The sequence below is a fragment of the Limulus polyphemus genome, unplaced genomic scaffold (genome assembly GCF_000517525.1).
Source record: "Limulus polyphemus unplaced genomic scaffold, Limulus_polyphemus-2.1.2 Scaffold8703, whole genome shotgun sequence".
NCBI classification, from domain to species: domain Eukaryota; kingdom Metazoa; phylum Arthropoda; class Merostomata; order Xiphosura; family Limulidae; genus Limulus; species Limulus polyphemus.
The window spans coordinates 18,715-18,944 of NW_013674313.1; positions in this window are offsets into that span (position 1 = coordinate 18,715).

Consider the following 230-nt stretch of genomic DNA (forward strand, 5'->3'; position numbering starts at 1 on the left):
AAAAAAGTCAATATATATATATATATATTCATATTTGATCAATGGTAAAATCACAAGTTCACAAAACATTATAGGCACTGGAAAGCTCACTTTCAGCATGTAGACTTTTGCTTTGATCTTTCCTAATAGTTTACAAAATATTTTGCTCAATTAAGACATTAATATAATTTCAATTTTAAAATCACATTTTGAAAAATAATATTAAACAATTTTTGGGGTTTACTTTGAAG